This window comes from Chiloscyllium punctatum, chromosome 2, assembly GCF_047496795.1.
Source record: "Chiloscyllium punctatum isolate Juve2018m chromosome 2, sChiPun1.3, whole genome shotgun sequence".
NCBI classification, from domain to species: domain Eukaryota; kingdom Metazoa; phylum Chordata; class Chondrichthyes; order Orectolobiformes; family Hemiscylliidae; genus Chiloscyllium; species Chiloscyllium punctatum.
Window position 1 is genome coordinate 17,034,252 of NC_092740.1, and position 27,763 is coordinate 17,062,014.

Below are 27,763 nucleotides of genomic sequence, written 5' to 3' on the forward strand. Positions count from 1 at the left end.
GGTGAGGTTTAACTCTGATAAGAGTGTGGTAATGCATTTCAGGAGGTCAAACAGTAAAAGGGAATATACAATAAATGGGAATATACTGAGAGGAGTAGATGAAGTGAGAGGTCTATCATGGAGCAAAGTAGATAGAAGAGGTTGTAAAGAAGGCATAGGAAGAATTCTCCATCTTTGGCAGAAATATAGAATATAAAAATAGGGATATAATGATGAAACTGTATTGTGTGTAGTTCTGGTCAGCACATTACAGGAGGATATAATTGATCTAGAGGATAGAGATTAACCTAGAATGTTGCCAGGGCTGGAGAATTGTATCTATGAGGGGAGATTGGAGAGGTTGGGGTTGCTTTCCTTGGAACAGAGCAGGCTGAGGGGGGACATGATTGAGGTATACAGAACTCTGAGGGGTAGAGGTAGAGTAGAATGGAGGAACCTGTTTCCCTTAACAGCGAGTTCAAAAACCAGGAGTCAGGGATTCGACAAAAGTGGCAGAGGATTCGAGGGGACATGAGGAAAACGCAGAGGGTAGTAGGTGTCTGAAATTCAATGTCTGAGTTGGTGGTGGAGGCAGAGACTTTAAATGCTTTTAAAAAGTAGCTGGACCTTAAGGGGGAGGGGGAGCAGCCCCAGATCGTGGTCCACATTGGCACCAACGACATAGATAGGAAGAGGGGTGAGGATGTTAGACAGGCTTTCAGGGAGCTAGGTTGGAAGCTCAGAGCTAGAATGAACAGAGTCGTTGTCTCTGGTTTGTTACCCGTGCCACGTGATAGAGAGTCGAGGAATAGGGAGAGAGAGGAGTTAAATGCGTGGCTACAGGGGTGGTGCAGGAGGGAGGGATTCCGGTACTTGGATAACTGGTGTTCTTTCTGGGGAAGGTGGGACCTCTATAAACAGGATGGTCTACACCTGAACCTGAGGGGCACCAGTATCCTTGGCAGGAGGTTTGCTAGTGCTCTTGGGAGGGGTTTAAACTAACTCTGCAGGGGCATGGGAACCTGGAGTGTAGCTTTAGGGTACAGGACCTTGAGTGTAGGGAGGTTAGGAACATGGCATCAATCTCGAAGGAGGGTGCCTGTAAACAGAAAGGTGGCTTCAATGCCAGAAGTATAAGAAATAAGGTAGGTGAGCTTGCAGCATGGGTTGGTACCTGGGACTTCGATGTTGTGGCCATTACAGAGACGTGGGTAGAACAGGGACAGGAATGGCTGTTGCAGGTTCCAGGGTTTAAATGTTTTAGTAGGGTCAGAGGTGGGGGTAAAAGAGGGGGAGGTGTGGCATTGCTTGTCAAGGATAGTATTACAGCAGTAGAAAGGGTGATGGAGGAAGACTTGCCATCTGAGGTAGTTTGGGCGGAGGTTAGAAATAGGAAAGGTGAGATCACCTTGTTAGGAGTTTTCTACAGGCCTCCTAATAGTCCGAGAGAAGTAGAGGAAAGTATTGTGAGGATGATTCAGGAGAAGAGTGAAAGTAGCAGGGTGGTTGTTATGGGGCACTTTAACTTCCCAGATATTGACTGGGAAAGCTATAGCTCGAGTTCGTTAGATGGGTCGGTGTTTGTCCAATGTGTGCAGGAGGGTTTCCTGACACAATATGTAGACAGGCCAACAAGAGGTGAGGCTATACTGGATTTGGTTCTAGGTAATGAACCAGGCCAGGTGTTAGACTTGGAGGTAGGTGAGCACTTCGGGGGCAGTGACCACAACTCGGTGACTTTTACTCTAGTGATGGAGAGGGATAAGTGTGCACTGCAGGGCAACAGTTATAGCTGGGGGCAGGGAAATTATGATGCGGTGAGGCATGACTTAGGATGCGTGGATTGGAAAAGTAGGCTTCAAGGGAAGAGCACAAATGATATGTGGAGATTGTTCAAGGAACAGCTAATGGGTGTCCTTGATAAGTATGTACCAGTCAGGCAGGGAGTAAAGGGTCTTGTGATGGAGCCGTGGTTTAACAAGGAATTGGAATCCCTTGTAAAAGGGAAGAGGGCGGCCTATATAAAGATGAGGTGTGAAGGTTCAGTTGGGGCGATTGAGAGTTATAAGGTAGCCAGGAAGGATCTATAGAGAGAGCTAAGAGCAGCGAGAAGGGGACATGAAAAGTCCTTAGTTGGTAGGATTAGGGAAAACCCAAAGGCTTTCTATAGGTATGTCAGGAAGAAAAGGATGACTAGGGTAGGTATCGGTCCAGTCAAGGATAGTAGTGGGAAGTTGTGTGTGGAGGCGGAGGAGATCGGTGAGACACTAAATCAATACTTTTCATCAGTATTCACTCAGGAACAGGACATTGTTGCCGATGTGAATACTGAGTCACAATTAATTAGAATGGACGGCTTTGAGGTATTTAGGGAAGAGGTGTTGGAAATTCTGGAAAGGATGAAAATAGGTAAGTCCCCCGGGCCTGATGGCATTTATCCTAGGATCCTCTGGGAAGCTAGGGAGGAGATAGCGGAGCCATTGGCCTTGATTTTTATGTCGTCGTTGTCTACGGGAATAGTGCCAGAAGACTGGAGGATAGCGAATGTGGTCCCCTTGTTCAAGAAGGGGAGCAGGGATAGCCCAAGTAACTATAGGCCAGTGAGTCTCACTTCTGTTGTGGGCAAAGTCTTAGAGAGAATTGTAAGGGATAGGATTTATGAACATCTGGATAGGAATAATGTGATCAAGGATAGTCAGCATGGTTTTGTGAAGGGCAGGTCGTGCCTCACAAACCTTATTGAATTCTTTGAGAAGGTGACCAAGGAAGTGGACGAGGGTAAAGCAGTAGATGTGGTGTATATGGATTTTAGCAAGGCATTCGATAAGGTTCCCCATGGCCGGCTAATGCAAAAACTACGGAGGTATGGCATTGAGGGTGCATTAGAGGTTTGGATTAGGAATTGCCTGGCTGGAAGGAGACAGAGGGTAGTAGTTGATGGTATAGGTTCATCTTGGAGTGCAGTTACTAGCGGTGTTCCACAAGGATCTGTTTTGGGACCATTGCTGTTTGTCATTTTTATAAATGACCTGGAGGAGGGGCTAGAAGGTTGGGTGAGCAAGTTTGCGGATGACACGAAAGTCGGTGGAGTTGTTGACAGTGAGGAAGGATGTGGCAGGTTACAGCGGGATATAGATAAGCTGCAGAGCTGGGCAGAAAGGTGGCAAATGGAGTTCAATGTAGGTAAGTGTGAGGTGATTCACTTTGGTATGAGTAACAAAAAGATGGGGTACTGGGCTAATGGTTGGATACTTGGTAGTGTGGATGAGCAGAGGGATCTTGGTGTCCATGTACACAGATCTTTGAAAGTTGCCACCCAGGTAAATAGTGCGGTGAAGAAGGCATACGGTGTACTGGGCTTTATTGGTAGAGGAATTGAGTTCTGGAGTCCTGAGGTCATGTTGCAGTTGTATAAGACTCTGGTGCGGCCTCATCTGGAGTATTGTGTGCAGTTTTGGTCGCCATACTATAGGAAGGATGTGGAGGCATTGGAACGGGTGCAGAGGAGGTTTACCAGGATGTTGCCTGGCATGGTAGGAAGATCATATGAGGAAAGGCTGAGGCACTTGGGGCTTTTCTCATTGGAGAAAAGAAGGTTTAGGGGAGATTTAATAGAGGTGTACAAGATGAATAGGGGTTTAGATAGGGTTGACAGTGAGAACCTTTTTCCGCTAATGAAGTCAGCTGTTACTAGGGGACACAGCTTTAAATTAAGGGGTGGTAGGTATAGGACAGATGTTAGGGGTAGATTTTTTACTCAGCGAGTCGTGAGTTCATGGAACGCCCTGCCAGTAGCAGTGGTGGACTCTCCCTCTTTATGGACATTTAAGCGGGCATTGGATAGGCATATGGAGGTTATTGGGCTAGTGTAGGTTAGGTAGGCTTCGGTTGGCGCAACATCGAGGGCTGAAGGGCCTGTACTGCGCTGTATTTTTCTATGTTCTATGACCTACTGGATCTGCTGTAAACTTCAGGGCCATGGGCCGTGTTCAGGAATGGTTTGAGAAAGGGCGTCTTTGCGTCACATGGACAAGGTGGACTGAATGGCACCAATGCAGGGCTCCAGGGATAGAGTTGGGGATGAGTCTGGACAGGATGCTCTTCATGCTCTTCAGAAAGTCAGTGTGGACCCGATGGGCTGAACGGCCTGAATTTCCACACTGTAGGGATTCTATGATTCATCTATCACTCTATCAGCAATGATGCAAAGCCATAGAGAGATAAAGAGAATGGTAGGCCCCATGACCTGAGCACATTAACTTTGATTAAAACTGTGATGTAATACTGTGGGAGACAGCACTGTTTTTGGATAAAATGGTAAACCTATAATTTGTTGAGAGGGAGAGATTACCTTTCATAATGGGCAATTGCTTTGGTTTCTTTCTTAACATTTCTGCATGAGCCAGAATCAACAAAATTAAAACAAACTTTGCTCTGCCTACAATGCCAGCTCTGTTTACCCCCACGACTACAGTGAACACATTTCAGAATAATCCTTCCTGGTGGCATGGTGAGAGAATCACTGGACATGGAATCAGCACTCCAGGCCTGTTCAGGTCACATGGGTTCAAACTCCTCATGGGGGAGTTTCGGACGAGAGGGTGTAATCTCAGGTTAAAGGGGCGCCTGAGATGAGGAAGAATTTCTTCTCTGAGGGCTCTGAGTCTTTGGAACTCCTTGTCACAGGGAGCTGTGGGGAAGAGTCCTTGAGTATACTTAGATAGATAGATTCTTGATCAGTCGGGGAATCAAGGATTATGGGAAAAGGGCAGGAAAGTGGATGTGAGGAATGTCAAGTCAGCCATGATCCTATTGAATGGTGGAGCAGGCTTGAGGGGCCGAATGGCCTTTCTTTTTCTTTACTCATTCACAGGATGAGGGTGTCACTGGCTGGGCAGAATTTATTACCCATCCCTAATTGCCCAGAGAGTGTTTAAAAGTCAACCCATTGCTGTGGATCTGGAGAGATATGTAGGCCAGACTAGGAGTATATTTAAGGCTGAGATCGATAGATTCTTGATCAAGGGTGATGAGGATAAAGCAGAAAAGATAGGATCAGCCATGATCTTATTGATTAGTGGAGAAGACTTGAGGGGCTGAATGGCCTTCTCCTGTTCCTATTTCATCTGGCCTCATGAGATGAGAGTAGAAAGTTGAATTCAATAAACATCTGAAACGTAAAGCCAGTATAACGTTGATCAGGTAGCCACTGTTGATGTTATAAAAGCCTATACGGTTCACTAATCTCTTTTAAGGAAGGAAGTCTGCCATCCTTACCGAGTCTAACCTCCCTGCAACTCTCAGCTCTTAGAAAAAGAGGTTGATTCTTAAGTGTCCCCTGGGCAAGTGTCCCTGGCCAGTAACACCTACATCACATGAGTGAGTGAAAGAAAATTGCATTCTCTCTGTTAAAGTTTATCTATAAATAAACTGAAACTGAGTAGAATTTTAATCCCTCAAAAGAGCATCAAAACGTGGAATTCTCTTTCTGAGAAGATTGCAGATGTTTATTCAAGGACGTTTATAGAAAGGGTTACTGGGGGATAGACAGGAAAGTGGGCCAGAGACCACAACCAGATCCACCTTGATCCTATTCAGTGGAGGAACAGATTTGTAGAATTCGATGGCCTACTCCTGTTCCAAAATCCTTGTGTTCCTCTTTTCTTTTTAATTGAAGCTTGCTACACAGTGGGTACTTAAGTTGTCAGCTTTTGATCTAGTGTCAGTATTTATGGGTTGCATTCACGACCTCTTGAAATGGAATGCTCCTTTTTCCTGCCGTTTCAGAGACCCCCCACCCCAACCCCGTTCAATGTCGCCAATGCTTCACTGACTCCGATCTGAGGCTGCTTCTTCTTCTGAAGCCGTCACCCTGGCAACCAGTGATAAACCGAATTTGCAAAGTTCCGCAAACTATCAGGGTGATGCTGCTGCAGAGCAAGTCAAATAAACACTAACAGGCGAGAGGCCTTTTTCTAATGCGCAATGTTCACATAATGTGGGAGTTGCTGCCATCCATCCCTAATTGCCCTTGAACTGAGTGGCCTGTGAGGCTATTTCAGAAGGGCAGTTAGTTCACTAATGGAATGTGGACATTAATGGCTGGGTCATCCCCAATTGCCCAGGGGGCAGTTACCGCATTGCTGTGGGTCTGGAGTCACATACAGGACAGGCCTCTGTTTGATGACCATCAACGGTACATTCATGAGGCATTGGGGTCCCCCTGCTGTCTTTCTCTAACTCCCTCCCAGGATTCCGCTATTTTTAAGAAGAGCAGATGAACTATCGCTGGTATACTGGCCAATATTTATCCCTCTGTCAACATCACAAAGATGGATTATCAGTTGGAAATGCTGTTTGTGTGCACTTACTATGCTGTGTTATCTGCATTCTAAACTTAAATAGACTTAAAAAGTGCTCCATTGGCTAGGAACCGCCACTTGGAATTTAGCCGGGCTCCTCAGAGTGGGGGAGACTACCTGTAGCACCAGGAGGGATGTTGCCCCCAGCTGGTATTGCTGGGAATATTAAGCTGCCTGTCGTCTGATGTATCAACAGTTCTGCACAGAGGGAAAGGCTTTGTATTGAAGCAATTAACACCCAGCCTTGAACTTCTCCAGATCAGCCAAATGAATTGTGGGTGGGTCCCCGGGATGATTGTTTGGTCAGGTGCTGGAACCCTGGAGTTTGGTAAAATTCAGCTGTCCCCCCACAACCCAGTTATCTCTGGGAAGAGACAATGGAGAAGGTCCTGGGCCTCCTTCACCGCCGCTCCCTCACCACCAGACGCCTGGAGGAAGAATGCCTCATCTTCCGCCTCGGAACACTTCAACCCCAGGGCATCAATGTGGACTTCAACAGCTTCCTCATTTCCCCTTCCCCCACCTCATCCTAGTTTCAAACTTCCAGCTCAGCACTGTCTCCTTGACTTGTCCGGACTTGTCCGACCTGCCTATCTTCTTTTCCACCTATCCACTCCACCCTCTCCTCCTTGACCTATCACCTTCATCTCCTCCCCCACTCACCCATTGTACTCTATGCTACTCTCTCCCCACCCCCACCCTCCTCTAGCTTATCTCTCCACGCTTCAGGCTCACTGCCTTTATTCCTGATGAAGGGCTTTTGCCCGAAACGTCGATTTCGCTGCTCGTTGGATGCTGCCTGAACTGCTGTGCTCTTCCAGCACCACTAATCCAGTATTTGCTTTCCAGCATCTGCAGTCATTGTTTTTACCCCAAGCAGACAGGTCACTGAGTCCACATGTCCAGTGCACATTGAAGGGGAGTCACTGGTCTATCGTTGTCAATCTCACCCTCTTATTTACACAAGCAAGCGACCCTAGGACTTGGCAGAATTATATTTTGTGGATTGCCCAAAAAAAGGAGCTGGTCATTGACTTCAGGAAGCAGAGGAGAGGCCACTCCCCTGTAGACATCGATGGTGCTGAGGTGGAGATGGTGTAGAGCATCCTGGGAGTGATGATCACCAACAATCTTTCCATGTTCACCCACGTTGACGCAACGGTCAAGAAAGCACAACAACAGCTCTACTTCCACAGGAGGGTAAGGAAATTCTATATGTCCACAATGACTCTTACAGTTGTTATGGAAACACTATAGAAAGCATCCTATCTGGGTGCATTACAGCGTGGTGGTACAATTGCTTTTCTCAATACCACAAGAAACTACAGAAAGTGTGAACCCAGCCCAGTCCATCACACAGAGCAACCTTCCATCCATTAACTCCATCTACACAACCCACTGCCTTGGGCAAGCAACCCAACATCATCAAAGACCCCTCCCATTCCACTTATACTATTTTCCACCCTCTTCTATTGGACAGAAGATAAAGAAGTTTGTACACATACATGAATAAATTCAAAAGCAGCTTATTCCCTGTTGTTATTAAGCTTCTGAATAGAGCTCTCAAATACAGTAGCGCCTCGACTTACAAACTTAATCCATTCCGGGACCCAGTTTGCGAACTGAATCAATTTTTCCCATTGTTCGGATAGCGTAAGAATGCTTGGATGGCTGTTCACAGCGCACGCGCCAAAGACGAACTGAATGAGATCACGCGGGGCCCCGAGAGCTTTTGTGTTCAACAAGCGCATAGCAAAGCAGAACAATGAAACCACGTGGTCGCACACGGGCTTTTTGCGTTCGTACCTTCGCTCGTACCTTGAATTTCACAAGTACATTGAAGCAAAAGTTTACGTACAATCCTGTTCGTAAACTGATTTGTTCATGAATGGGGTCATTTGTATGTTGAGGCGCTACTGTATTAAATTAAATGTTGATCTCGCTCTTTGTGAACCTTCCCTGTAGCTGTAACATTGTATTCCTTGCTCTGGTCTATTATCCTCATGCACTTTGTGTAGAATGAACTGCCTGTATTGCACGCGAAACAAAACTTTGCACTGTACTGAGGTAGATGGGACAATGATAAACCAAATCAAATCAAAGTTTTGGGAAGCTCCAGCAAGGCAGTTTACTCCAAGGTTTGGCTAAAGATGTGAAACAGCAGAAAGTTAAAACTCACACAATACCAGGTTATAGTCCAACAGGTTTATTTGGAAGCACTAGCTTTCGGACTACTGCACCTTCATCAGGTGATTGCCAAATCAACCTGTTGGATTATAACCTGGTGTTGTGTGAGCTTTAACTTTGTACACCCCAGTCCAACACTGGCATCGCCAAATCAAAACAGCTGAAAGTTATTCAATTCCAGGCTCTGCAAAGTGACGGGGGCCACTCACGGGAAACACACTATGGGAAGTCGAGAATATTTTCCAAAGTGTGCTCCCTGTGAGCACTGTGGCTGGTCAGTTCATGCCACATCCAGGTGCAATGTTACTGCTCCTCTGACAGACCACATGCAAAGGCAGGAAGCTTAGTTTAATTGTCACCTCCAGCATTTGTATAGGAATTCTGTGTGTTAGGATTGAGCCCTCCACTACCACCTGATGAAGGAGCGACGCTCCGAAAGCTAGTGTGCTTCCAATTAAACCTGTTGGACTGTGTGATTTTCAGCATTTGTATGCCACTATGTTCCTCATTTGTATCTTTCAGTTGGAATATAATTCAGGTTTCCCACAACTTCAGTTTAACAAAGCTAATTGGATTGCAAGACACCCTTACAAGACATTAAATGTAGTTGTTTAAATTAGAATCTGGAATAAAGAGTAGGCCACAGTAATGATAGCATTGAGCCTGTTGAAAAAAACCCAACCATACTCTAATCTTTATGAATAATTGACCCATGGCCTTTGGAGAGGGAAATCGACCAATCGGAGCTGGTCTGGCTGACATGTGACTTCAGAAATGCCCTCATCATCTTAGCAGCATTAGGGATGGGCAAGGAATGTTCGTCTTGGAGACATGAAAAGTTAAGGAAAGGTTGACAATGATTGACTTCTAAAACATTACAGCAACTTGGTTGGCTTGTAACTGCCCTCAGGAATAGTTTATCAACCACTCAGCCGCATCAAAGACGTCCAAAGGACGGTATGAATAAAAACTGATAGGCCAATGGGCAGTGGCTAGGTTTTATTTGCCATGCACAGAGCTAGCCCTGTCAAGTTTGCAAAGTCCTCCTTATCTATATCTGGGAGTTAGTAAAGAAATTTGGGAGGGCTATCTCACAGAATAACACGGCAGGTCAGGCAGCATCCAAGGAGCAGGAGAATCAATATTTCAGGCATAAGCTCTTCCTCATTCTTGATGAAGAGTTTATGCCCAAATCGTTGATTCTCCTGCTCCTCGGATGCTGTCTGACCTGCTGTGCTTTTCCAGCACCACACTCTCGACTCTGATTTCCAGCATCTGCAATCCTCACTTTCTCCTATCTCACGGAGTAGTCAAGTAACAGGCTGACATAGACATACTCATGGAATCATACCTTACAGGCAATGTCATAGACACCACCATCACCATTCCTGGGCTACAGTCACTGTGGTAGTCAGGACCCTGGGAATCCTCAATAATCAACTAGGAGAAAGTGAGGACTGCAGATGCTGGAGATCAGAGCTGAAAAATGTGTTGTTGGAAAAGCACAGCAGGTCAGGCAGGATCCAAGGAGCAGGAGAATCTATGTTCCGGGCATAAGCCGTTCTTCAGGAATGAGGAGGGTGTGCCAAGCAGGCTAAGATAAAAGGTAGGGAGGAGGGACTTGGGGGAGGGGCGTTGGGAATGTGATAGGTGGATGGAGGTTAAGGTGAGGGTGATAGGCCGGAGTGGGGTGGGGGCGGGACCTCTCCCGACCTCTCCGCCCCCACCCCCTTTCCGGCCTATCTCCCTCACCTTAACCTCCATCCACCTATCACATTTCCAACGGCCCTCCCCCAATTCCCTCCTCTCTACCTTTTATCTTAGCCTGCTTGGCACACTTCCCTCATTCCTGAAGAAAGGCTTATGCCCGAAACGTCGATTCTCCTGCTCCTTGGATGCTGCCTGACCTGCTGTGCTTTTCCAGCAACACAATTTTCAATCCTCAATAATCTCAAAGCAGCAGGTGAGACATGAGCAAGGGTGCCTCTCACCTCTTATCAACTGATGAATCAGTGCTCCTCCACATTGAAAAACACTTGTAAGAAGCACCTAGGGTTGTAAGAATGTACTCTGGGTGGAAGAGTTTAGTGTCCATTAGCTAGGTTGGTTTACTCCTGTTGGTCAAGTCATGAAGGACATACCTGCCTGACTATGTGTAACAAGTGAAGAGGGAAACACAAGGAAGAAACTACAGCAGCTCCTTCCAATCACAGCATTGCCATCTAGAGGGACAAGGGCAGCAGATACGTGGGAACACCACCACTTGCAATTCGCTCTCCAAGCCACTCACCATCCTGACTTGGAAATATGTCACTGTTCCTGGAAATTCCTCCCCAATGGCATTGTGGGACAACCCACAGCACGTGGACTGCAGCGGTTCAAAAGGGCAGCTCACCACCATTTGTCCAAAGGCAATTAGTGATGTGAAATAACTGTTGGCACAACCATTGACACCTAACAAATGTAACAAAACAGACCCCATCGTCATCAATCTCCCTCTCAGTGATATACCTGCCAATGAGAACATCAGTGGGAGTAAACACCACATGTTATGTTTCAGAGGCAAGGTCTCGACTGAAAGTGTGCAAAATGTCACTGCGTATGGCACCATGCTCCATGGAATAGGGTCAGAACAGATCAAACAGTTCCAGACTATTGGCTGGCAGGATGGATTGTCTTCCTTTACAATCTGGTAGGTAAAAACAATGACTGCAGATGCTGGAAACCAGATTCTGGATTAGTGGTGCTGGAAGAGCACAGCAGTTCAGGCAGCATCCAAGTAGCTTTGAAATCGATGTTTCAGGCAAAAGCCCTTCATCAGGAATAAAGGCAGTGAGCCTGAAGTGTGGAGAGATAAGCTAGAGGAGGGTGGGGGTGGGGAGAAAGTAGCATGGAGTACAATGGGTGAGTGGGGGAGGGGATGAAGGTGATAGGTCAAGGAGGAGAGGGTGGAGTGGATAGGTGGAAAAGAAGATAGGCAGGTAGGACAAGTCCGGACAAGTCAAGGGGACAGTTACTGAGCTGGAAGTTTAGAACTAGGGTGAGGTGGGGGAAGGGGAAATGAGGAAACTGTTGAAGTCCTTTACAATCTGTTACCTCGTGCCTTTTCCAACAAGAGACAGAACAACTAGGTTGAAAATGGAATATAGAGGAATCTTGGTCTCGATTAGAACAGTGCTGGAAAAGCACAGCAGGTCAGGCAGCAGGAATATCAACGTTTCGATCAAAAGCCCTTCATTAGGGGCTTTTGCCCAAAACGTCAATTTTCCTGGTCCTCGGATGCTGCCTGACCTGCTGTGCTTTTCCAGCACCACTCTAATCTAGACTCTGATCTCCAGCATCTGTAGTCCTCACTTGTGCTATAGAGGAATCTTGATTATTTAAGTAACACGGGGGCAGGGAATATTTTGTTCAGATAAGCGAATGCCAGATAATACAGTTTAGCCCAGCACTTTGTGATCTTGTCAGAAAATCCGAAATTCGGATAATCGAACTTCCACTGTATAGGACAACATAACATGAGCAGAACCAACCATAACTTGGAAACAAGCTGCCACCGGGTTTCAAAAAGGGCAACAACTGCTGGCCAGCCAATGTGGGAACTGAACCCCTGCTACTGGCATCACTTTGCATTGCTAATCAGTGATTCAGCCAATTGAGCTAACCAACCTGATTTGGCTAGCTTCAGTCATGGTGACCAATGGTTGTCTTAAGAGCCTAGCTGCTGTTTTTACCCAGAAGGACAGAGAAATGAGTAAAACCAGTGATTGACATTTTTGAAGAAGTAACAAAGAGGATTGATGAGGGCAGAGTGGTAAATGTGATCTATATGGATTTCAGTAAGGCATTCGACAAGGTTCCCCATGGGAGACTGATTAGCAACGTTAGATCTCACGGAATATGGGAAGAACTAGCCATTTGGATACAGAACTGGCTCAAAGGTAGAAGACTGAGGGTGGTGGTGGAGGGTTGCTTTTCAGACTGGAGGCCTGTGACCAGTGGAGTGCCACAAGGATTGGTGCTGGGCCCTCTACTTTTTGTCATTTATATAACTGATTTGAATGCAAGCATAAGAGGTACAGTTAGTAAGTTTGCAGATGACACCAAAATTGGAGGTATAGTGGACAGCGAAGAGGATTACTTCAGATTACAACAGGATCTTGACCAGATGGGCGAATGGGCTGAGGAATGGCAGGTGGAGTTTAACTCAGATAAATGCAAGGTGCTGCATTTTGGGAAAGCAAATCTTAGCAGGACTTATACACTTAATGTTAAGGTCCTAGGAAGTGTTGCTGAACAAAGAGACCTTGGAGTGCAGGTTCATAGTTCCTTGAAAGTGGAGTCACAGGTAGATAGGATAGTGAATAAGGCGTTTGGTATGCTTTCCTTTATTGGTGAGAATATTGAGTACAGGGGTTGGGAGGTCATGTTGCGGCTATACAGGACATTGGTTAGGCCACTGTTGGAATATTGTGTGCAATTCTGGTCTCCTTCCTATCGGAAAGATGTTTTGAAACTTGAAAGGATTCAGAAAATATTTACAAGGATGTTGCCAGGGTTGGAGGGTTTGAGCTATAGGGAGAGGCTGAACAGGCTGGGGCTGTTTTCCCTGGAGTGTCGGAGGCTGAGGGGTGACCTTATAGAGATTTACAAAATTTTGAGGGGCATGGATAGGATAAATAGGCAAAGTCTTTTCCCTGGGGTGGGGAGTCCAGAACTAGAGGGCATAGGTTTAGGGTGAGAGGGGAAACATATAAAAGGGACCTAAGAGGCAACGTTTTCACACAGAGGGTAGTACGTGTATGGAATGAGCTGCCAGAGGATGTGGTGGAGGCTGGTACAATTGCAACATTTAAAAGGCATTTGGATGGGTATATGAATAGGAAGGGTTTGGAGGGATATGGGCCGGGTGCTGGCAAGTGGGATGAGATTGGGTTGGGATATCTGGTCGGCATGGACAGGTTGGACCGAAGGGTCAGTTTCCATGCTGTACACCTCTGTGACTCTATGACCTTGTCTACTTCAACATGGAACTCCAATGTGTTCATTTCAGAATATCACTATGTATTTCCTCTGGGTAATGTTCTGTAAGGAAGGAAAGCTGCCATCCTTACCTGGCCTGGAGATAACTCCAGGCCCACAGCAATGTATTGGACTCTAAATTATGCTCCGAAATGGCCCACACCATTCGAGGGCAGTTAGGGATGGACAGCATGTGTTGGCCTTGCCAGTGATGCCCACATCCTACAAAGGAAAAAAAACCATAAAAACTGGAATATTTCTTCCCTATTCTGTTGAAAGTTCTGTTTATCTCTCTGCCCAGGTACTGCCTGCACATGATCAATATTTCCAGCAATTATCGTTGGTTTCAATTCTCCTCCACAGATTTTCAAATCCATGTGACTATGCTTTTCAACCTGGCTTCTGTGTGTCTCCAGTAACAGGCAGCACAGATGCCCCCCCACGCACTCTGTGCAGAGTTTTGGTAAGAGAGTGGAATCCAATGTACCTGAACAGACAATGAAAAGATCGCCTCCATCTCTGAGGGTCCATCATTCCTGCTGAAGGCGTGTCGGCGGAAACCCAGCTGGTGAACAGCGGGGGAAGTACCAACAAACAGAAGTGATTCATGTGCAAAAGCAAAAGAAGACTACAGATGCTGGCAATCTCAAGCACAGCAGAAAATGATCTCCCTGTAATTTGCAGGTCAGACAGCGCATGCAGGGACAGAGATCATAAGGCATAGGGGCAGACGTAGGCCATTGAGCCCATCGGGTACAGTCTACATTCAGTGAGATCATGGCTGATCTGGCCATCCCCAGCTCCGCTTCCATGTCTTTTCCTCAGAACCTCATCCTGTTTGAAAATCTGTCCAGCTCAGCCTTCAATATACCTAAGATCCAGTCCACAGTAAAGATTTCCACAGATGTACTCCCCTGTAATAGGAGCAATTCTCTTTTGTTAAACCTACTGTTCCCAATGCGTTAGGATTCTCTGTAAGTACAATGACCAAAGCTGTAAATGGTACTCCAGCTACAGCCTCACCAATGCACCCAGCCAATTAAATACCAATCACTGTCAAACCTTCTATGGGCAAGGGCATTAAATCCTACCCCAATATTTCAGGACAATAGCTTTACATCATTATTATTAGGTCAGTTCAATACACAACCTTAGGTATGGAGACCAATCTGTAGTCTATGGACTGAACTAGAATTAGAATCAGCTTCATTGTCACATGTGCTGAAATGAGTACAGTGAAAAGTGTACAAATCACTGCTTACAGCACAGCCATAGGTACAAAGTTTGTTCAGTGAAAGTTCTTAGAAAAATAGACAAGTAAAATGTCCAGCATCGCAAATTTTAGGAATAAATTATAAACCAGGGTAAAAAATGTTCAGTAAAACTGTCTACCAATGCCGTATATCCTGGTGTCCTGTCCACACCAGGCCTTGACTCCAGACCTTGCCAGGTTTCACTTCAGGGTAGACAAGGTCTGGAATCACCACAAGACCAGAAATCCACACCTGGGTCGAAAGACCACAGCGATGGGTGCTGGGAGACTGCCATGACAGGCCGAGAGACCCAGCGATGGGCTGTTGGCAGACCACCACACCGGGCTGAGAGATCAACACAATGGGCTGCTGGGATATCACCATGACGGGCTGAGAGACCAACACAATGGGCTGCTGGGATATCACCATGACGGGCTGAGAGACCAACACAATGGGCTGGTGGGATATCACCATGATGGGCTGAGAGACGGCCATAATAGGCTGCTGGGAGATTGCCACACCGGGCTGAGAGACGGCCACAATGGGCTGCTGGGATATCACCACGACGGGCTGAGAGACTGCCGTAATGGGCTGCTGGGATATTGCCATGACCGGCTGATAATGCCTATCATCTCCAGTCACATTTTGGTAAATGCGCTTTGCATCCTCTCTCAGACATGTTCCCACTTCCTACTGGGTGGTCTTCATCACAACTGGAGAATGGTCACTGGACTCAAAATGTTAGCCCTGTTTCTCTCTCTACCTCCAAAGGTGCTGTCAGACTTGCTGAGTTTCTCCAACTCTGGAACTTGAACTCTTAAACTTGATGAGATTTACTGGGAAGCTGAAGTGAAAGACCTCCTCTATGCTAGAGATGAGAGAAATTGAAGCTGTTTTCTTTGGGACAGAAACTGCACAGGACGGATTTAACAGAAGTGCTCATAATTAATTAAATTTCTTCATCAAGGACAGACTGTTTCCGCTGGCTGAAGGGCAAGTAAGGACATTTAAGGTCATCGATAAGATGAGGTAAAAATCATTTCGAGAAGAAATAAGTTGTAATGGTCTGGAACGTACTGTCTGGACAATTGCTGGATTCAATAGTAATCCTCAAAAGGCTAGAAAGAGGAAACATTTGCAGGGCTATAGGGAGTGAGTAAGGATGTGGGACTAATTGGATAAGATCCTACCTCAGTTCTGAAGAAAGGTCACTCAACAGAAACATTAACTTTGATTTCTCTCCACAGATGCTGCCAGACCTGCTGAGCTTTTCCAGAAATGTCTATTTTTGTCCAAGATCTTACCAGTACTGGCACAGACCCGATGGGCCAAATGGCCTATCTTGGTGACGTAAGACTCTGTGATTCTGTACCAATAAATTGCATTGAGCATTAGAACCTAATGGATTGCAGTTTAGAAACACTGATGTTTGTCACTTGTTCTCCCCTTAAAGCGTTCATTTTGAGAAATTGTCGTGAGATTAAGAAGCCATCAGCCCCAAATAAATCAAAAACAGTTGCTCTTTAAAACTCTGTTAATCTGCGTTTTATTTTAAATGTTTCTTTTTACCATAATTGCAAATTACATGGTGCCTGTGAATTACGATAAATAAAGCATATGAAAAGTACAAGATAATTCAAACACTTCCATTGACTGTGAAACAACTTGTACAAACAGTGCCACAAATGTTAGCTATTAAGTTCTCCAAGAGGGTGAGTCTGCAGCAAAAAGGCATCGTTGATTCCTGCGACAATCATCTTACTTCCTGAATCGAAGAGATGGGCAAATGGAACACAGTAATCAGTTTTTTTTTTACCTCGTTGACGGAATGCAGGCACTGGATTATTGGTGCTGGAAGAGCACAGCAGTTCAGGCAGCATCCAACGAGCAGCGAAATCGACATTTCGGGCAAGAGCCCTTCATCAGGAATAAAGGCAGTGAGCTTGAAGCGTGGAGAGATAAGCTAGAGGAGGGTGGGGGTGGGGAGAGAGTAGCATAGAGTACAATGGGTGAGTGGGGGAGGAGATGAAGGTGATAGGTCAGGGAGGAGAGGGTGGAATGGATAGGTGGAAAAGAAGATCGGCAGGTCGGACAAGTCCGGACAAGTCAAGGGGACAGGGCTGAACTGGAAGTTTGAAACTAGGATGAGGTGGGGGAAGGGGAAATGAGGAAACTGTTGAAGTCCACGTTGATGCCCTGGGGTTGAAGTGTTCCGAGGCGGAAGATGAGGCGTTCTTCCTCCAGGCGTCTGGTGGTGAGGGAGAGGCGGTGAAGGAGGCCCAGGACCTCCATGTCCTCGGCAGAGTGGGAGGGGGAGTTGAAATGTTGGGCCACGGGGCGGTGTGGTTGATTGGTGCGGGTGTCCCGGAGATGTTCCCTAAAGCGCTCTGCTAGGAGGCGCCCAGTCTCCCCAATGTAGAGGAGACCATATCAGGAGCAACGGATACAATAAATGATATTAGTGGATGTGCAGGTGAAACTTTGATGGAATGCAGGCACTGACCATCCATGGTCACCCTTGAATAGGTGACTTTGGGCCATCTGTTTCAACTGCTCCATGAGAACGGGAAATAGGAGCAGGAATAAACCATTTGAGCCACCACGTCCATTCAATACAATCACGACTGATCTGAGAAGAGAAGCCCTGCGGTGTGGAGGCAGGCCATTCAGCCCATACCAACCCTCCGCACAGCATCCCACCTCGATCCAAACCCTACCCTGTAGAGAAACAAAAAGCCTGCAGATGCTGAGCTCCAAAGTAGATGAGCAGGAGGCTGGGAAAACACAGCAAGCATCAGGAGGTGGGGAAATCAAGAAGGGTTACACCCATAACGTCAACTTCTCCACCTCTTGATGTTGCCTGGCTTGCTGTGTTCTCCCAGCCTCCTGCTTGTCTACCAGACCCTACTCTCGGCCTGTAACACCAACATTTCCCACAGCTAACCCAAACATCCCTGGACACAGTGGGCAATTTCGCATGACCAATCCACCTACACTTTGGGAAGAAACCCACACAGGGGACACAGGGAGAGTGTGCAAGCTCCACACAGATAATCACCCAAGGCTGGTATTGAACCTGGGACCCTGGCACTGTGAGCCACCATGCCAATCTTGATGACAATGCCTAACAAGACAGGCAAAGGGTCAGACTGGATGGCACGGTAGCTCAGTGGTTAGCACTACTGCCTCACAGCGCCAAAGACCTGGGTTCAATTCCACCCCTGGAGACGGTCTGTGTGGAGTTTGCACATTCCTGTGAGTCTGTGTGGGTTTCCTCCCACAATCCAAAGATGTGTAAGCTAGGTGGACTGGCTATGGTAAGTGTGGGATAGCATGGGAAGTTTGGTATGGGTGGAATAGCCTGCTTCCACATTGTAGCGATTCTACAAAAAGAGTCTCTAGAAAATAGATAAGAATGTGACCCCAGACCCACAGCAATGTGGTTAACTCTTAACTGCCCTCTGGACAATTAGGGATAGATAGTGTGTGTCAGTCCAGCCAGCCGTACACACATTCCATGAATTTTTTAAAATAAACAAGATGATTCCTCTTTTTGGGAAGGCCACAATGAGAGGCCACCAATCTGAGATAACACTAATAAGGGCAATAGGGGATTCAGGAAGATTCAATCACTGCATCTTCCTGAAAGTTTCCCTCAAGCCACACATCATCCTAACTTGGAAACTGATCTTAAGCATTCCGTCCCTTTTGGAAGGTCAAAATCCCACAACACCCTCGACTAGAGAGATTGTAGTCATTCAAGATGGCAGCTCACGTTCACCTTCCAGGGTTAGGGACAGTTTGGGTGGCACGGTGTTAGACATAGGCAACAAACATTGCCCCAAACGCCAACATCCACATTTGAGATGTGGGAGGCTTTCAAAGATAGGTTAAGGGTAGTGCAGGATAGGAGTGTCCCGTTGAAAGCAAAGGATAGGAAGGATAGGATTCGTGAGCTGTGGATGACAGGATAAATTGTACGACTAGCCAAGAGGAAAAGGGAAGCGTACATAAGGTCTAGGCAGCTAAGAACAGAACGGGCCCTGGAGGAATATCGGAAGAGTAGGACAAGTCTTAAGCAAGGAATCAAGCGGGCTAAAAGGGGTCATGAAATAGCTTTAGCGAGCAGAATTAAGGAAAATCCCAAAGCATTTTATTCTTATATAAGAAGCAAGCGGTTAACTAGAGAAAGGATTGGTCCACTAAAGGATAATGAAGGAAGGTTGTGCGCCGAACCTGAGAGAATGGGTGAGATTCTGGAATGATTACTTTGTATCAGTGTTCACTGAGGACAGGAACATGATGAATGTTGAGATTAGAGATAGAAGTTTGGTTAGTCTGGATCATGTTGGCATAAGTAAGGAAGATGTGTTAGGTATTCTAAAGGTTAATAAGATGGACAAATCCCCAGGACCAGATGGAATCTATCCCAGGTTGCTGAGGGAGGCAAGAGAGGAAATAGCTAGGGCCCTGACAGTTATCTTTGTGGCATCCTTACATTCCGGTTGAGGTGCCAGAGAACTGGAGGGTAGCTTATGTTGTCCCACTGTACAAGAAGGGTAGTAGGGATATTCCGGGTAACTACAGACCAGTGAGCCTGACGTCAGTGGTGGGGAAGTTGCTGGAGAGGGTACTAAGAGATAGGATCTATTTATATTTAGAAAAGAATGGGCTTATCAGTGATAGGCAACATGGCTTAGTGCGGGGGAGATCGTGCCTTACCAACTTAATAGAGCTCCAAGGAAGTGACCAAGTTGATAGATGAAGGAAGGGCTGTTGATGTCATATACATGGACTTTAATAAGGCATTTGATAAGGTTCCCCATGGTAGACTAATGGAGAAAGTGAAGTCACATGGTGTGCAGGGTGTTCTAGCTAGGTGGATAAAGAACTGGTTGAGCAACAGGACACAGAGGGTAGTAGTTGAAGGAGTTTCTCGAAATGGAGAAAGGTAACCAGTGGTGTTCCACAGGGGTCAGTGTTGGGGCCACTGTTGTTTGTAATATACATAAATGATCAGGAAGAGAGCACTGTTGGTATGATCAGCAAGTTTGCAGATGACACAAAGATTGGTGGAGTAGCAGAAAGCATAAGGGACTGTCGGAGAATACATGAGGATATAGATAGACTGGAGAGTTGGGCGGAAAAGTGACAGATGGTTTTCAATCCAGACAAATATGAGGTGATACATTTAGGCAAGACTAATTCCAGAGCAAATTATACAATGAATGGAAGAGCCTTGGGAAAAGTTGATGGACAGAGAGATCTGGGAGTGCAGGTCCATTGTACCCTGAAGTTTGCTGCACAGGTGGATAGAGTGGTCAAGAAGGCATATAGTAGGCTTACCTTCATTGGACGGGGTATTGAGTATAAGAGCTGGCAAGTCATGTTAAAATTGTACAAGACATTGGTTCGGCCGCATTTAGAGTACCGTGTACAGTTCTGGTTGCCACATTACCAAAAGGATGCAGACGCTTTGGAGAGGGTGCCCAGAAGGTTTAAGAGGATGCTGCCTGGTATGGAAGGTGCGAGCTATGAAGTGAGGTTGAGTAGGTTAGGTTTGTTTTCATTAGAAAAAAGGAGATTGAGGGGGGACCTGATTGAGGTTTACAAAATCATGAAGGGTATAGACAGGGTGGATAGAGATAAGCTTAAGATTCCCTTAAGGTTAACATGCAGGTTCAGTTGGCAGTTAGGAAAGCAAATGAAACACTAGCATTTGTTTCTAGAGGGTGAGAGCACAAGAGCAGAGATGCACTGCTGAGACTCTATAAGGCGGTGGTCAGACTGCATTTGGAGTATTGTGAACAGTTTTGGGTTTGCTATTTAGGGAAGGATGTGCTGGTGTTGGTGGTGATGGTGCTGGTAGTGGTTGTGCTGAGCAGGAGGTTCCAGAAGAGATTGGCATGATTGATTCTGGGGATGAAGGGCTTGTCACATGAGGAACATTGAGTCCGAATCTGTACTTAAGGAAGTTTCGAAGGATGAGGGGTGGGATCTGGTTGAAACTTCCAGAATACTGAGAGGCCTGGGTAGAGTGGGCATGGAGAAAAGACTAGGATCCAAGGGCACAGCCTCAGACTGAAGGGCTGACCCTTTAGAACCGAGATGAGGAGGAATATCTGTTAATCTGTGGAACTCATTGCTGCAGTTGGCTGTGGAGTATATTTACAATGGAGATAAATAGGTTCTTGATTAGTAAGGGGATCAACTGTTACAGGGAGAAGGCGGGAGAATGGGGTTGAGAAACAGACTAGCTGTGATATAATAGCGAAGCTGACTCAATGGGCCCAATGGATTAGTGGTGCTGGAAGAGAACAGCAGTTCAGGCAGCATCCAAGGAGCTTCGAAATCGACATTTCGGGCTAAATCAGGAATTTATTTGAAACGTTGATTTTGAAGCTACTTGGATGCTGCCTGAAGTGCTGTGCTCTTCCAGCACCACTATTCCAGAATCTGGTTTCCAGCATCTACAGTCATTGTTTTTACCTCGATGGGCCCAATGGCCTAATTCCACTCCCATATCTTATGATCTTCTAGGAGGGGTCTTGGATGAGTAAGCTTGAGCTGAATGTCCTGTCTCTGCATTGTACCCATCATGTAATGTGATATAAAAGCAGAAGTGTAAATACCACATAGGTGCTTTTTGTATTAGTCAAGCAAGCTGTCAAATAGAAAGTTAGCACAAAATTCCTAAAATGGATCATTGCCACAACTGCAATGCATTGGACAACATAACCCCTACCAGTCAGGGGATTTAGTAAAATTGGCAAGTACCATTCACATTGCAGTGTAAGAGGGTAGGGCTGGTGGGGTTTTTATGAGAAATGTGTGTTCTCAGAACTTCTTGCCCATCCCTAATTTTCCTTGAACTGAGTGGTTTGCTCCACCATTTCAGAGGGAAGTTAAGAGTCAACCCCATTGCTGTTGGCCTGGAGTCACGTGTAGGCCCGACAGGCAGGGATAGGCAGATTTCTTTCCTTAAAGGAAGCTCATGAGCCCGATGGGTTCTTACAAAGGGCAAAAGTGAGGACTGCAGATGCTGGAGATCAGAGTCTAGATTAGAGTGGTACTGGAAAAGCACAGCAGGTCAGGCAGCATCTGAGGAGCAGGAAAAATCGACGTTTCAGGCAAAAGCCCTTCATTAGGTTCTTAGAACAGTCAATGGTGGTTCTGCCCAAAACGTCGATTCTCCTGCTCCTTTGATGCTGCCTGACCTGCTGCGCTTTTCCAGCAACACATTTTTCTGCAATGGTGGTTCTGTGGTCATTATTACTGACGGTAGTCTTCAATTCCGGATTTTATTAAGTGAATTTAAATTCCACCAACTCCCTGGTGGGGTTTGAATTCATGTTGTCAGGTCTTTAACCCAGATCGCTGCATTACTAGTCTAGAGACATTACCACCTTCTCCGTGCTGTGTTATGCAAATGCAATGCAATATATGTCATGACAGAGTCATAGAGATGTACAGCTCAGAAACAGACCCTTCAGTCCAACTCATCCATGCTGACCAGATAACCTAAATTAACCTCATCCCATTTGCCAGCATTTGGCCCACATATCTCTTCCAATTCATGTATCCATCCAGATGCCTTTTAAATGTTGCTATTGTAAGGAGGTGTAAGGGTAATCATAAGGAGGTGTAAAACCATACAAACAAGAGATGTAGGAGAAGAAAGTAGGCCATTTGGCTCATTGAGGCTACTCCACCATTCACTGAGAGAGAAAGTTTATCAGGGAGTAGGTGAGTTATCAGATCAGCCATGATCTAATTGGACAGCAGAGCAAGCTGAAGGGGCTGAATGGCCTACTCTTATTCCTGATTTGCATGTACATCTGGTACATGATGTAACGTGACATCGCTACGCTATCTCTTGCAGCCTTGTGGAAAGATGATGTTTCTGAAATCAAGCTAACGTTTCTCGGGCCTCAGCAGACTCCCCATGTTCATGAGCCACACAAAGAATATCAGACACACGGTGAGGAGAAATGTATCATCTGAACAAAACTGCACAGCCCCTGTGTTCCAGCAGATGATCAGGGTATTTTGTCCCAACAATTCTACATAACTGTTGTTCAGCAATGTGCAGTTTCAACATATCCTGTGATTCCATGCATTTTCAATACTGCCACGATGCCAATTACATTAAATGTCTTTATCTCACACAACAGAGATGACAAGGTAAGAAATACAATCCCGCTGTTTTGAAAATGTTTAGTTTAATAGCACCCAAGGCAGCGCTGCAGAATTACCACAGATAAATGACTATTGACAGTCAGAATGCAGGAGAGGTAAAGAGTGCTGAAAATGAGCTCAATTAGTCTAGATACAGCAATTATAGAAAGTAGAATTACTTCAGACTCGTGCATAGTGATAGGACATAAGGGGTACATATTCAAATTGTCAACACAACATGGAACAAATAACGAGGGGGAAAGAGATGTTGCATTTGTATAGCAACTTTTCAGGATCGCATTGTATCCTCACGCACTTTAAGGCCAATGAAGTACTTTCAAAGTCTGGTCGCTGTTGTAATGCATGAAAATGGAACATCCCAAAGCAACCTCCTACATCGCTGGTTGTGTCAAAACCCTGGAATTCCCTCCCTCAGGACATTGTGGGTCTACCCACAGCGCATGGACTATAATGGTTCAAGGAGGCAGCTTACTCCCACCTTCTCAAGGGGCAACTAGGGACGGGTAATGTAGTCAGAATTGCCCACATCCCATGACTGAAAAAACAACTGTCATGCACTTTGTTCTAATAATGCTGATTAGGCGATAAAATATTAGCTAGCACAGTAGTGCTGCTGATCCCCACAAGGGCAGGTGGGTGCCTTGGGGGTGAACATCTTACTGAGAGAGGGAGCCTCAGACAATGCAGCTCTCCCTCAGTGCTCAGAGATGCCAGTTTGGACTATGGACTCCAGCGACACCTTAGAATGGCAGGGAATAATAGGAGAGTGCTCACCAACAGTGACGAAGTGATTGACAAATAATGAAAGTGATTCTTAACTGAGGTGGTGAGATAACCAACGAGATCGCCTGCACATCAGAAACACCAAGTACTCTTCCATTTCTAGTTCACTCAACAAGCAGTGAAGGGGAATATTTACCACCCCTACCCACATCCTCCCCTGGCTTTCTTCTGAGCTATTGGTCAATGGGCCAGTGCTGGCTCTCAGACAGTGGCTTTATGATCATGGTATCAAGCCAGTGATCCAGAGGCCTAGGCTAATATATTCGGGTTACAGGTTCAAATCTCACCTTGGAAGGCTGGTGGAATCTAAATTTAATCCATTAACACTGGAATTGAAAACTAATCATTGCAGCGCTGGTCATGAAAGGGTCATTGATATTTGTAAAACCTACCTGGTTCACTAATGTCCTTCAGGAAGTAAATCTGCTGTCTTATCTAGTCAGGCCTGTGTGTGACTCCACACCAACAGCAATGTGGTTAAGTCTGACCTGCCTTCTGAAATGGCTGCGCAAGCCACTCAGTTCAAGGGACCATGGAGGATGAGCATCAAGGACTGGCCTTGTTGGAGTATAAAAGTAGGGAGGTCTTGCTAAAACTACACTGGGCACTAGTTAGACTACAACAGGAGTCCCGCAGACAGTTCTGGGTCCCTTGCATATGGGAAGAAACAGGTAGTCCACAGAAGACGCAGCAGGCTGATCCTGGATGTATCTTATGAGGATACGTTGAGTAGGCTGGGTTTGTACTTGAAGTATAGAAGAATGAGACACAACCTTATCTAAGCGTCTTAGGGTTATTGACAGGGTAGATGCTGAAATGCTGCTTCCACATCAGCACGGTGGCTCAGTGGTTAGCACTGCTACCTCACAACACCAGGGACCTGGGTTTCTTCCAGCCTCAGGAGTCTATGTTGAGTTTGCACATTCTCCCCGTGAGGGTGTGGGTTTCTGTCTCAGGTGCTCTGGCATCCTCCCACAGTCCGGTGATGTGCCAGTTAGCTGGAATGGTCCTGCTAAATTGTCCACGGTATCCAGGGTCCAAAAGCGTGGCATTGAAAAAGCACAGCAGGTCAGGTAGCATCCGAGAAGCAGGAGAGTCAATGTTTCAGGCAAAAGCCCTTCATCAGGGATGTGGTTAGGTGGATTAGCCAGTACCGTTGGGTCAAGATCCTACAATTCTCTCCCACGCCTTAGGGAATAAGCTCAGTGCCCAAATTGGCTGTTGTTTGAATAGTCTCATGGAATTTTTTTTACATCCATGGGAATGGGAATTACTGAAGGAGCTGGGAAGTCGAGTTAGCAGAAAAGCCAAGAAAAAGAGGACACTCTAGGAAGTGGGAGACATCTTTCTCTAATGTGAGATTGGGATCAGAATGCATTGGAATCACACTTTACCACAGCTTTGTCCAGGCATTTGGATAACCATCTGAAGAAAAATAATTTCAGAAATACAGGGAAAAGGCATGGAGTGGCCCAAGAGAGCCAGCATGGCAATGTTTGACCAAATGGCCTCCTTTAATGATTCTATGGATGATTCCAATGTGACAACATCTGATAAAGAACATTTCTTTTAGTTTTCTTCATTCACAGAATGTGGCTCACTTGGCCATCCCCTATTAGCCTAGAAGGCAATTAAAAGTCACCCACCCATCTGGAGTCAAGTGTAGGCCAGAACAGGTTAGGGTCCCAGATTTCTGTTCCTCTTCGATGATTGGTGAAGGGGAGTGATTTCAGGAAGTTTCACTAGCCTATGGCCGGTAATACTGGCAATGATACCAGTGTCATTGGGAGTAAGGTAAGAGTGTACGAGTGTACCATGACTATAGTCTATCTGTCACAGGTTTCATAGAATCCTTACAGCGTGGAAACAGGCCATTAGGCTCAACAGGTCCACACTGACCCTCCAAAGAGTAACCCACCCAGACCCACTCCCTTACATTTACCCCTAACTAATGCACCCTAACCTACGCATCCCTGAACACTATGGGCAATTTAGCATGGCCAATCCACCTTAACCTACACAACTTTGGACTGTAGGAGGAAACTGGAGCACCTGTGGAAGCCCACACAGACACTGGGAGAATGTGCAAACTCCACACAGACAATCAACTTGACATCTTTATTCCTTAATTGATATGTGGCTTTATGGATATTGATGTTAATTTTTAATCATATAGCTTTGACATGTCTTGAATATGATAAAACATATTTCTATACAACTTGGGGCATTGTTGGCTGGTATTTATTGCCCTGTCCCTAGTTGCCCTTGAGAAAGTGGAGGTAAGATGTCTTCTTGAACGATGCAGTCCATGTCCTGGAAGTTGACCCAAAATGTCCTTCAGGAGGGAATTCCAGAATTCTACCCCAGCAACACTGAAGGAACGACAACATATTTCCAAATCAAGATGGTATGCGGCTTAGAGGGGAACTTGCAGGAGGTGGCGTTCCCATGTTTCCACTACCCTTGTCCTTCTAGATAGTAAAGGTCTCAGGTTTGGAAGGTGCTGTCCAGGCAGTGCTGACCAGTTCCTGCACTCCAGCCTGTTGCTAACACACACACCACTGCTACTCTACATCGGTGGAGGAGGGAGCAAATGTTTGGGATGGTCCATGCCATTCCTGATATTGTTTGAGGGTTATTGGAGAGATGTATTCACTCTTGGAGAGTGTCCCATCACAACTTGACTTGTGCCACTACTGGAGCCAAAATTTTCTGTATTGTGTAGGTACTTAGCCATTTCAGAAGCTAGTGAAGAGTCAACTGTGTTTCTGTGGATGTGAACGTGTGTAGGCCAGACCGGATAAGGTCTGCAGATTTCCTTCTCTAACTGATGTTCCTGACATACAAAGTAGTGAATTGGGGTTTGGGCAAAAAAAAAATTACCGATACTTTCAAGTCACAATTCCAAAGGCTGACTTTAATCAAGTGATTAATTAATTAATTAAATTTAATGAGTCATAATTTTTTGTTAAATCTAAACGATTAAGATCAAAGTGATTGTACCTATCAAGTAAATTGCAGTGTTAAAAAGAATAATTACATAATTGCATTAGCTGAGCAAACAGACAGAACATCTTAAGTTATTCAAGTCACATTTACAAAAATGAACACATCTGAGACAAAGAACATCTCCCACTGACTGTATTATCTGAGAACAGGAACAAAAACATCCTGCAAGCTATAAACCATTTATAAATGTGTCCTTCACTGGAAATAATATCAACCTGACACAATTGAGTTTAAATTGTGTGCACTGAATGAAATCTAATTTTTTTGCAGTTTTGTTCTAACCTCTCACTAATGGTTGACACACTGTAATTGATGTAACTTTAGCTAAGCGTCCAAGTTAAACTTTAAATTTAAAGCTTTCAGAGTAATAGGAAAGCAAAGAGCTTTGCTGAATAATTTTTCAAAGTTTGAACAGTTTCATAGCACTCCAGGAAGTCAGTGATCACCAAATACTACAAAAGCAATACAGAACATAGAAAAGTACAGCACAGAGCAGGCCCTTTGGCCCATGATGTTGTACCAAGGATTAATCCTAATGTTAAATAAAATAACTGAACCTACACACCCCTCAACTCATTGCTGTCCATATGCACGTCCAGCAGTCGCTTAAATGTCCCCAGTGACTCTGCTTCTACCACCACAGCTGGCAACGCATTCCATGCATTCACAACTCTCTGCGTAAAGAACCTTCCTCTGACATCTCCTTGATACCTTTCTCCTAATATCTTCAAGCTATGACCCCTCGTGCCAGTCAATCCTGCCCTGGGGAAAAGTCTCTGGCTCGTGACTCCATTCATGCCTCTTGTTACCTTAGATCAGTACAATAATTCTTATCACTTACAGTGGTTGATGTTGTGCTTGACTACAGCAACAATAAACCCCACATGCATTTATATAGCACCTGCAGCATAGTTATAAAAATATGAAAGTTCTTGACAGAAGCAATATCAGTCAAAATTCAACACTAAG